Genomic DNA, 11,595 nt, shown 5'->3' with positions numbered 1-11,595 from the left:
CACATAAAAAAAAAAGAAAATATCATTGGGGCAAAAAAAAAAAAAAAAAAAAAAAAAAGGATTTGTCATTTAACACTTTTTGTGGAACGATCTTACAGCTGAATCCTTGAAACTTTCCAGAACACAAAGATTTATACAACTGATCTTAAAGGATATTGAAAAAGGAAAATGCATCAATATAAATACTTCCAAAGTAGATTGTTACAGCAAGTAATACCCAAAATGCTTTTTATAGTACTTGTAATTTCTGATAAAAATGTTCTCCTTCCCATTTTGTTGCAAAATAAAGGAGTATAATTTCAAAGCACAACACTAGGCAAAATAAAGAACAAGAAAATCCCTATCTGCCTCACATATTACCTGACTAATAAAAAGATACCTGAACCTTGCTTTTATTGTGCCTAATTTGCTCCCCAATCTATACAATATCCACAGCTGAGCATCAGAAAACAGTTTAGATCTTACTACTGGCTAAAACTGCTGAACTACAATCTGTAATTGACACTTACTATGTTATATACCTCCCCATTGAATTTCCTTTGGGTTCTTAACAAGCAGCCCAACGTATACAATACCTGGATGCTGCAGTGGGGAGTTTGTTGATGAAACAACTGTCCACATCTAGATACCTCCAGAGCATAGAATAACCATTGACTGGAAAAATAAAGTAAAACTCTAGCTGTTGTAGTCCAAGAGTAGCATCAGAAACAAAGTGATAATAGGATGGTGCAAACCTCAAATTCTGCAGGTGATGAACAAAGATGACAATACATGTTTACTTACGTTTAATCTATTTATAAAATGATACAGAGTTGGGGATTAAAAGTACTATTTCTGTGTTTGCAGATGACACCAAGTTATGTAGTGGAATACAGTCCTTACAGGATGTCTCCAACTTACAAGCAGATCTGAATGCACTGTGTGATTGGGCATCTATTTGGCAAATGAGGTTTAATGTTAATAAATGTAAAGTTATGCACTTGTGGACTAAAAACATGCATGCATCATACACTCTAGGGCAGTGGTTCTCAACTCATGGGTCGCGACCCAAAAGTGGGTCGCGAGCCCTTCTGCAGTGGGTCGCGGGGCCATCACGGCAATCACGGGTCGCCATCACGGCAGCATCACGGGTCGCCATCACGGCAGCATCACGGGTCGCGGCGCAATCACGGCAGGCTTGTATTAATGGATAGAAAGCCTGCCGTGATTGGCTCAGCGCTGAGCCAATTACGGCAGGCTTTCTATTCATTCATACAGGCTTTGTATTAATGAATTGGCTCAGCACTGAGTCAATCACGGCAGGCTTGTATTAATGAATAGAAAGCCTGCTAAATAATAGCATGCAATGTCAAGCGCAGTTTCTAATGCAAGCAAAATACTTTCTTGTATTAAAAGGGTAGAGACAGGGCGTGACCGGCGCGCAGGTAAGATGGACACGTAGTCCGGGAGCTCTGCCACATCGAGTCCACCTCATCTATCAGCACAGCCTCCCTGATCCTGGGATCGCTTCACGATCATCCCCACAAAGCACCTGAAGGGCGCCAGTATGTCCCGCAAGAGGAAGTAGAGCCGCCGTCCCCGCAAATTGACAGTCCTTCTGTCCCTCCAATCCGAGGCAAGATGGCGGCCGCGCGTCTGTGCTGGCCCAGCACAGTGTGCGTGCAGCCACGAACCACCATGGCTCATTTCCATCGGCCGTGAAGCTGCCATCTCGCACGCCGCCAGCCCTGCCAAGGCTAAAATCAGGAGCTCAGAGGTTCAGGATACAGGGGCAGAGGTAAGCCAGATCACTTCCTCTGCTGATGATACCAGGGAACTGGATACCTCGATCAATGGCGTTCCAACATGCGATCAACCAATTTCTGACAACACAGTTAAAGATATGCTCGTTTCTCTATGCAGCACCATACACTCTGAGATGGTGTCCCTTACACAAGATCTACGACCGGAAGTCACTAGTGTGTCCAAGAGTTGATCACATAGAGCACAAAATGGGAGAATTTGCGACTACAATCAATGAAGTCATTGACTCTCATGACCATGTGTCTGATGAGGTCCTGCGGCTGAAATCTAAAGTGGCGGATCTAGAGGACCGCTCTCGTCACAACACGTAAAGATAAGAGGGATTCCTGAGTCGGTACCCCAACAACAACTACCAATGTTTGTGCGAGACTTACTATCCACACTGCTTTCAGATGTTCCTGCTATCGAACTACAGTACACTTAGTTTTATGCTGTGTTTGTTTTTGTTCATTATGCTTTTTTTCTTTTTTAAATCACCACAAATGCCTAGTTATCCCGTTGTCATCAGGATACCTCGCCTCTACCTTCCACAACTATAATCCACTAGCGACAAACCTTGCTGCACTGGGTAGCAACGTCCCTTATGTCCACTCGGATGACCTTCCTCTATATCATGTAGCTGCTCACGATCTAAAATCGTTTTTAATTTGAATGGGCTTGAAAATTCTATCCCTGAACGCCAAGGATCTGAATCACGCGGCAGAGCGCTCATTGACATCGAGGACGGCCTTAAAAAAAATTCGGACATACTGTGCGTCCAGGAAACTAATTTTCGTGAAGGTTATACTCCTTGATGCACCCACAAAGCTTTCCCTCACATATATATCTACTATGCCTGGTATGAAAAAGAGGGGTGTCCTGATCGCTATTCGAGATACAGTATCCTTTACTCTTAAGACCTCAGTTGTGGATCCAATGGGCTGCTATATTATCTTGGTAGGACAGGTTGACAATGTCATGTATACCTTGTTGAATGTTAACGTGCCTAATTCTCATCAGCTGCGCTTTTTAAAAAGACTCATTGGCAGGGAGTCAAATGTCCAACTAGGACATGTTGTTTACTGCGGTGATTTCAATATGATTGTGGACCCCGCTATGGATTGCACTTCTCCGAGTTCAATCACCCTCTACTTCCCTATATCCATTTCTAGCGAGAGAAAATCTTTATGATATTTGGCGTTGCCACCATGCCAATGAAAGGGATTTGACTTTTCACTCCTTGGTACACAACTCCTATTCACGTATAGACATAGCGAAATCGTCTATACATAACATTACATGGTCAGACCATGCCCCAATCTCCTTGCACATCTCCTCTTCCCCTATAGGTTCTGACACGCGCATTTGGAGAAATTATGTCTCTCTATTGCGTCGGCCAGAAGTAGTATCCACCCTTACTGCTCACCTGTCTGCATTTTTCGAGTTGAATGTGGGAACTGTTGAAGACCCCTCTGTCCTTTGGAACACACACAAGGCTTTTATGCGTGGCATTCTCATCCAAGAAAGCGCTAAACTCAATAGACTCCGGACAGCTAAACTTACCGCCCTGTTACACGATATAAAAGACCGGGACCCAAAACAAATCATCCCCTCACCCTGACCCGTTACATAAGCTTACTAAACTTCGATTGGACCTACGACTTCTCCTCTTAGACAACCATAGCAAGTACATCAGTAAGCTGCGTGTAAATTATTATTCTAGCGCCAATAGAGCAGCCGCCTTTTTGGCCAACCAACTCAAGAACCATAGGACCAAAACTAGAATATCTCACCTCAAATGGTCCATCTGCTGGCCAGAAAGTGATCGATCCCACAGCCATAGCTGACAAATTTAGAGAATATTATAGTTTGCTATATAATTTGAGAAATAATCCGTCTTTTCCTACACCCACATCAGCTGATATCACTAATTTTTTGTCCTTCCTCCATCTCCCTACTCTGACTGACGCCCAGCTAATGGATCTCAACAAGCCTATCTCCGAGTCAGAAATCACCACGTACATTTAATCATTACCTAATCACAAGTCACCTGGCCCAGACGGTTACTCGGCCGAATAGTATAAAACCTTTCCATGTCTACTAACCCCCCCGCCCCCCCTCCCACTTGACGCTGGTGTATGAGAACGCCATAGACTCTATATCTAATTTGTATGCCGATGTCAAACTTGAATCCTTTACGGACCTATGCAGACAATATAATCTTCCCCAAACAGAGCTGTTTCGCTATTTGCAAATTCGCCACCTTGTAGGGTCAGCCAAACCACCGGATGTTCAGTTTCCCACTAACATTTGGACGTTTTATCACATCACAACCCATGAAGGGCATATCCCTGGTATATGGCACGATGCAGGAAAAACTCTTTTTTACTAAGTCCCTCCCATTTAAAAAATAGGAGACGGACCAGTGTTCTCACTACTCTCAGGCCCAGCAGATTGCAGCTCTTAAAACGATCCTCCTGGAGACTAAGTGCGTCAGTCTCCAGGAGGATATATATTGGCTATATACTATAGGGGACGTTCTGCTCAGTGCTGGAAAGACTGTGGAGCAGTGGGCAACCTATTACATACTTTTTGGGATTGTCCTCTCCTTCACGGGTATTGGATGGAGGTCTTTAACATTATTAGCGCCATTAGTTTCACTAGAACTGAACCTACCGCTGACCTGGCGATCCTGAATCTGGGGATCAAGCTTTTCTCACCCGGCTGTCGAATTATTACTCACGTCCTACTAGCAGCACGTCTCCTTATTGCCAGAAATTGGAAAACACTTGAAGCTCCCTCCATTACCCACCTTGCCCACTTAGTGCAACTCCACTACAATTCTGAGAGAACTATAGCCTTTAATAATGATAAAATTAAGCAGTTTGATACCCTCTGGAGACCATGGACCGCTTGGTTTTCCACATTTACACACTCCAATCCCGAACACCTGCAGCCTATTGCCTATACTTACTCTCTAGGCTATATAGTGCTGGGAAGAACCCTACCCTGCTTTCGGCTTATGATGTGAGCGGGTATCCCTTTGTTTGATGCCCTTGATTTCCTCTTTTGCGATGATATAGGCAAAGATTAAAAATAACAATATTGACTGTTATTTTCTTTACTTTGTTTTATTTTTGTACATTTTGGGTAAATATGCAACTGTTAAACATCTTGCTTGGCTAATGATTAGATGTATCGGGCTTGATCCACATTATGTATACATGTGGCTTTGATCACAGGCAAATGTTTATCTGACTGTTATATTTTTCTGTAATGTATGAAAACTCAATAAAACTTTTCTGGTTAAAAGGGGTAGAGACTCCAGAGATAGAGACATAATCCTGCCCCTGTACAAAGCATTAGTAAGACCTCATCTGAAATATGCAGTTCCGTTTTGGGCACCAGTTCACAAAAAGGATGTTGTGGAACTGGAGAAAGTGCAGCGAAGGGCAACTAAACTCATAAGAGGCATGGAGGAGCTTAGCTATGAGGAAAGATTAACGGACCTGAATTTGTGCTCTCTGGAGAAGAGGCGATTAAGGGGGGATAATACATAAATGGTCCATATAGTGGGAAAAGAGGTTTAACCTTTGCATATGGAAAGGATTCTTCACAGTTAGAGCTGTGAAAATGTGGAATAGACTCCCCAGGAGCTAGTTCTAGCTAGCTCAGTTAATTGTTTAAAAAAAAAAAAAATCTGGATGTATTCCTAAGTGCACAGAATATTAGTATATATTAAGTTCTTATAGGTATATTAAGCATCAGAGATTGTTGATCCAGGGAATATCCAATTGCCTTATAGTTTTGAGTAATTGGGGGCATAGCGGAATCGGACAAAATTATTTAAGCCCATTCATATCCATCCATCCTTGGAACAATGATAAAACCTGGATAGAGCATATGTCCTTCTCCCTCAGATACAGGAATAACTTCTTAGGCAAAGCGTATAAGCTAAGCTTTCAACATAATCCCAATTTCTTGTGGGGAAATGCAATTGCAGAGACAACAATATTATTTGTTAACCTGGAGGAAACCCTGGACATCTCTTTAAAAAATAAGCAATCTAGATGCAAGAGAAAGGAAGTGTAGGGCTGACCTTCAGGGTCCAAATAAATTTAGCTGCGGCCTTGGAGACCTTTGGACATTGAGCCCTGCTCACTTCTTTTTGTGTTCACACTATGAGAAGACAGTGGACAGCAGATGAAGTTTTCTCAACTCTGTTCCTGCTAAAGTTGCTGCAGTAGAATGTACTAAGGGAGAACTTTGAAGAATAAGAACATTTTAGATGTGGAATTAACTGAGCAGGTTTTGGCCTAAGTATTCAGCAAAAAGCAATTAGAGAGGATGCTGCAAACATCCTGCAGGACTTTCCCACTGATGGCCTTTTCCTACCTTTTTGCTTTAGGGCTTGTTCCCACCATGTCCGGACCAGATCTCGAGGAGATCTGCAAACGTAGTGCAGTGCATTTTTTCCCCATACAGGTGCTTTTTTTCCCCTGGCTTAAAATTGGATTTCAGAAGATGCAGTCCACTACATTCCAGTGCTTTTGCATGTGTTTACATGCGTTTTGGTGCATTCCATACCAGAAAAAAAAAAAAAAAGAGTGCATGCAGCATTCCCTCCGCCCCCCACCGGAACGGACTGCACTCATGTGAACAGAGCCCAGAAATACCATAGGAATAAATTTTAGGTGCGGACAAAACTGTTATGGTCCGGATCTGGTGTGAAGAAGCCCTTAAAGTAGACATGAACCTAAAGAGTGATGATTTGCTCTATAACATTTAGAAATGTTAACTGTGCCTAAGCAGTAGCCTAAAAAGTTTTACCTATTGTCTGGAATGCCTCCTGAAACATAGAAATATGTGGTATGTAAACTGGACAGGCACTCCTGTGCCTACAGCCTTATAGTTGTATATCCTAAGTACTGCTGTCTCTACTTGCTAATCTCAGGTTAGATTTGGGGACAGATTTGGTAAAGTCACTACTGTTCTGCTTACTGCTCTTCTTGCTGGAAAGTCTAACATGTGCAAAGACAGGAAGACGAAGGGAAAACTCCATACCGCCTCCACTGCACTGCTGCAAAGATGCAGGAACTGCCATGTATCCATACCGACTTGCTTGCAACCATAGTTCTGCCCAGTCCCTCTATTTGTCACAAAAATATGGAGGATGGCAAATCCACCAACCAAAATAACGTTCCTCGTGGCAGAAGTCTATAAGCACTACTCTGGGTGGTAGAGATGCCATTGCTACCAGATTGGCTTCAAAATAAAAGAGTGGTGGGACTGCCAGCATGCTGCAACAGCTCACTGTCCCCAGAAACTGGCATCTATATGATGGGCCCCACATTCCACCAATAGTTTAGGGCAAATACCAGAAGCAAAAGCAATAGTTTAAAGTAGAGGAGCACCGAAACAGACATTTTAAAACCGAAATAAAAAAAATTGTCCGGCCACAACCGAAAATGATTTAAATTTTTTCAAATATTTGATTTTAGTTTATTTTTTAAAAACTTGTTTTTTTTTTTAGATTTATTTTTATTTATTAATTCGTTTTTTATTAAATATTTTTTACTTTACTTTTAGGGGCTTTGGGGAAATATTAGGGGTCTAAACCCTTTTAAAATAGAAAAAGATTTTTTCTGTATCCCCTGTTATCAATGAACAGGAATCCTCTATGAGTGTTCCTGTTCATTGATAACATGAGGGCATGGTATGTTTACTATAACCACAATCATGAATGAACAGGTAATGTAGATCACTCCCATTCATTCATAATTGAGGATGTAGTAAACATACCATGTCCTCAATTATGTACAAACACTCAGCGATCACTGATCGCTGTTTGCTCTCGCTCTCCTTCCTGACACGCTGTCACAGGAGGCTGAGCGAGCGGAGCAGGGAGGAGAGCTCAGCCTTCTGTGACAGTGCGGGCCGTCTCTGCCCCCACACCGCTCTGCCGGACTGCGATAGGTGGCTGAGCGGTGTGGGAGGAGAGACACCAGCCACTCACATCGCTCTCCTCCGGCTGTCACTTTCTCTCCTCCCCGCTGGGGTACAGAGCAGCGCCCAGGGGGGGGGAGGAAAGAAACCTGGGATGCGTCGATGTATCGGCAGGAAAATTGCACTTTCGGCATTCAGCCAAAAGTGCCATTTTCGGCCGATATGTTTTAGTGGCCGATATATCGGCGCATCCCTAGTTTAAAGTATACAACCCCTAAAAACCATGCATGTAGGATCTAGTGTTCGGGCATAGTTCATGGGGTGGCAATTTCTTAGTTTCCAGCCTACAGTACACTAAGGTCTGCTGTTAACCACACACCCTCAGAAAAATATACTTCCGTATTTAACACTACCATTCAAAGACAGAAAGATGTATAAAAAAATACACATACATTACAAATATATGTAATCTGATTGTCCTTTGTAGATATTTTTTCTATGAAAATGTTGCCATCTGCCCCAATATTAAGGCAGCAATTAAAAACATGTTATCCCACATGACAGATTACAGAAATCTGCAGTACAGGCATGTAAAAAAATGGGGGAACCCCAGGTCGAGGCTGGATAGATTAACAAAACATATCAGAATATAAATTATATAATGGTAAACACTTCCAGGCTTGTCGGCTGTTATCTCTGTGTTCTAAGAAAATATAAAAGAAACAACAGGTCCCCACTTGGCTACACATCAGAGACCAGCGGAGAAACCATATGATCACAAATGTTCTTCAAACAAAATTAGCATATAAAAAAAGAATCAATTTATTTCAAGAAAATATATAAACATAATTTACCCAATGTGCCTATAAAAACACAATGCATGTAGGACCAGTAGGTTACCTGATGTAAGCCTATATAGAAAAAATGTATACACATGTCCTGTGTTAATATAAATAGTAACCGTGTGGTGGGTGGTGTAAATCAATGGTCTCGGTCCATGAAACTCATAAGACTCCAAAATCAGATATATGGACAATAGGTACTGGATGTGGTATAGTCCAACTACTGGGTATATAATCCAATATGAGGTTTCAGAGATAGGTGAATTTGTGTACACGGAAGAGAGTCTCAATGGAGTGTGGTTATAAATAATGATGATTTAAGCTGTGTGTCCTGAGGTGCTTCCGGTAAACGCACCCTACTACTCAGTATATCTCACCGCCATTGCATTATAATTTTTCTTTCATCAATTGTAAGATGATTTTGGAGACAAAGGGTGTCAACCACCAGTAGAAAATAACTGCAGTTTGAATGATCAGAAATGTATATGCAGATGAGTGGTTGTGCGTCCTGAGATGCTTCCCATAAAGACACCCTGCTGCACGGTATTTCCCACTGATTAGTGTATGGAAATTTCCTTCCCCAGTTGTACAAGGGTTTGGAAAGCAAAAACAGCAGGAAACCGGTGAAGATAGTGGCATGCAGATCCACTTGGACAAAAATGTTAGATAATGGAAAAAAATCAATTCAATCTGGTGTATAGTCACTATTGAAAAGGAAGGAAACAAGTTGAAGTGGAGCTCACCAATGATGTCCATTCATCCTGAAACTCATATGTCCATGCGTTCAACAGTGTAACTGGGGATCCCCATGTTATCTTCATGACAAGAGCACTGTTTTAACACACCACATCCACCACAGGAGGGACCCAACAGCCTTGGAATGCTGTACTGCAGTACAGGCTTTACCATTAACCATTCAGAAACACAGGGCTGAAAACACTGTTGGGAATCATAGTGTGCATCCAATGAATCGCTCACTTCAGTTAACTTCCATTTTTTACAACTGGTTGGACCACACAGGTTAAAAGGGTATTTTAAATATTCTAAACCATTATTATTATTATAATATGTGCTTCAAGTAGTGCAGTGCATTTTGCCATGTTCTGGTGCATTTTTTTTAGTTTAAAAAGATAGTGTATGCAGCATTTCTCCGTCCCCCCCCATCCCCCCCCTCCCCGCACCGGAACAGACTGTACTGATGTGAACACCAGAATCAGGCTCAAACTTACGTTTTTGCCCCAATACTTATAATTATCATGTTTCTGAACAGCTGCTTCCAAGTCTCTCAGCTCAGCCAACCTGAACTTCCTGTCCAGTACAAGATCACAAGGGACAGAGCAGACTCCAGCAACTGCCCATCTACTAGCCTGGAGAAGGAATGAGAGGGGGCCAGGGAGGAGAGGGGGCCAGGGGGAGGGCTGTGCTCTTCATTTCAATCTTTATTTGCTGTGTTTGTGGAAAAACACACAGGTTACTAGCACACACAAGGGTGACTGCACAGCACTCTGCTTGAGAAAGGAGGCACTGAAACAGAAAGTCAGGACCAGCGCTCAGGGGACCAGCTGATTCTACAGGAAACAAACTTTTAAACAGCAAAGGTCCAGCATCCATTGCAAGTGATTTAATCAGCATTTGAAATAGCTTAAAATCCTTTTGACTTTAAAAGAGAACTATGGGGTAACCTTTTTATCCCATAGTTCTCTTAAGGGTCACGGGAGGACATATACTAACCTCCTCCCGTGACCCAAAGCTCAGTAATATAGCTCGCTATATACTTAGAGCGCCGCACCCGGGACGGATCCCGGCAAAACTGTTGAGATCCACCCAGCTGCAGGGAGATGAATGAGCGAGCGATGGTATACGTCTGCTCACTTCCCGATCAATAGAGCCGACATGAATCACGTCATAGTTCTCCTTTAATATCACTTTAAGGCAATGCCTACTAAAGACTGATTTTTGTTGTTAGGCTAGAGTTTCATGGAAGGTTCATTTTGAATTTATCAAGATTTTAAACTCTACAGGATATGTTGGTGGTATAAAAAGAATAAACATATTTATCTTTGGTTCATTTTGTAATGTAGCATATAAATACATATGCTAAATTACAAATATAAAAATCTTCAGCAAGCAAATTGCAGGTTAGAAAATAGGATTTTTTTATATTCACCTAGAAAGAAGAATATCCTCATTTTAATGCAAGGTCAAAACTATCTTGGGAAGAAAAGCAGGCTTTGGGGGGAATACAACCATATCTCTATGCATGACCAGAAAAAGAGACTTCCCCCAACAAGGCCACCAGCTCCAAAAGCCTGAAGGCCAAGGTGACAGCCACCAAAAAGGCCACCTTCAAAGAAAGTAAAAACAAGGGAAGTTAACAAATGTTTTCAAAAGCAGGGTTTTTACAAAACGGAAAGCACTAGGTTCAGGTCGCATTGCGTCAAAGGTGAAATTATGCAAGTCTTTCCTTGTACAAAAGGTCCGAAGCAGGGTACTGGAAGCCAAAAGGACAAGAGCTGCTCCTTGATGGTTCCCGCAGAAGAGAGAAGAGTACTTAAGGCCAACCCTTGATCCAGACCACACTGAAGAAAGCCAGAAACCTAGCAACAGAATAAACATGTGGAGAAGCCTGTAGGGACTTACAGCAAGCGAAGCATGCTTTCAATGTGCGGTGACACATTTTACAAGAAAATAGGTTTATGAGCATTGAACATAGTAGGAATCACTGCGTTGGTCAGACCCCTGTCCCCCAGCACCTTGCTCTCAACAGCCAAGCCGTTAAAGCCAGCGACTGTAAAGCAGGGTGGAAATAGGACCATGGGACAGAAGATCGGGCCAAAATGGCAGGCACCAGAGCCTTTGTGGCCAAATTGGAGCCACTAGAATAAGAGAAATCCCTTAGCTCTTTATGCTACAATGTAGGAGAAGTTTCAGTTTTATAAACACTATGCTGCATGTACTTCAATAAATAGACTTGTCTGATTTGCCATTGGATTGCCGGTGTCCATATTCTTCCTTTACAACACAC

At 42.3% G+C, this 11,595-nt stretch overlaps 1 protein-coding gene across 1 annotated transcript in view; it reads right to left on the bottom strand.

The window, feature by feature from the left end:
- SSSCA1 (Sjogren syndrome/scleroderma autoantigen 1) overlaps positions 1–11,595 on the bottom strand; it is a 27,329-nt gene that overhangs the window by 9,338 nt on the left and 6,396 nt on the right. The window lies entirely within an intron of this gene.

The sequence above is a fragment of the Nanorana parkeri genome, unplaced genomic scaffold (assembly GCF_000935625.1).
Source record: "Nanorana parkeri isolate BGI_ZX_2015 unplaced genomic scaffold, ASM93562v1 scaffold1034, whole genome shotgun sequence".
Lineage (NCBI taxonomy): Eukaryota > Metazoa > Chordata > Amphibia > Anura > Dicroglossidae > Nanorana > Nanorana parkeri.
The sequence above is the reverse complement of the archived record's forward strand: the minus strand, read 5'-3'. Positions and strand labels throughout refer to the sequence as shown.